At 76.9% G+C, this 359-nt stretch overlaps 1 protein-coding gene across 1 annotated transcript in view; it reads right to left on the reverse strand.

The window, feature by feature from the left end:
* Nucleotides 1–359, reverse strand: part of ZMIZ2 (zinc finger MIZ-type containing 2) — a 14,273-nt gene extending 13,914 nt beyond the window's left edge. Inside the window, exon 1 of the mRNA XM_029930967.1 lies at nucleotides 272–359. The gene's annotated coding sequence lies outside the window, so the exon portion shown is untranslated. The remainder of the gene's footprint in view (nucleotides 1–271) is intronic.

Genomic DNA, 359 nt, shown 5'->3' on the forward strand with positions numbered 1-359 from the left:
CCGCCCGCCGCCCCGGGGCCGCCGCCGCCACCACCCGCGCCATCGCGCCGCCGCCCGCTCCGAGGGCACAATGGAGCCGCCGCGCCGCTCATGCATATGCATGACGCCGCGCGCCGGCCCCGCCTCCAGACCAGAGCAGTAGAGCCCCGAGCCGCCTTCGGGCAGGGCTCTGCGCGGGTCGGGGTGGCTGGCCGAGTCGGGCCGAGCTGGGGGCTGGCGGGCAGCGCGGGTGACGGGGGACCACCACCGGCGACCCGCGACCCCTCCACACCTTTCCAAACGCCGTGTCTGCGGAGCCTCCTGAGCTTCCTGCTCGTTTTCCGCGGGGCGGGGCCAGATGGAGCGACTGGGACGGGGCG

This window comes from Suricata suricatta, chromosome 2 (assembly GCF_006229205.1).
Source record: "Suricata suricatta isolate VVHF042 chromosome 2, meerkat_22Aug2017_6uvM2_HiC, whole genome shotgun sequence".
Classification (NCBI taxonomy): Eukaryota; Metazoa; Chordata; class Mammalia; order Carnivora; family Herpestidae; genus Suricata; species Suricata suricatta.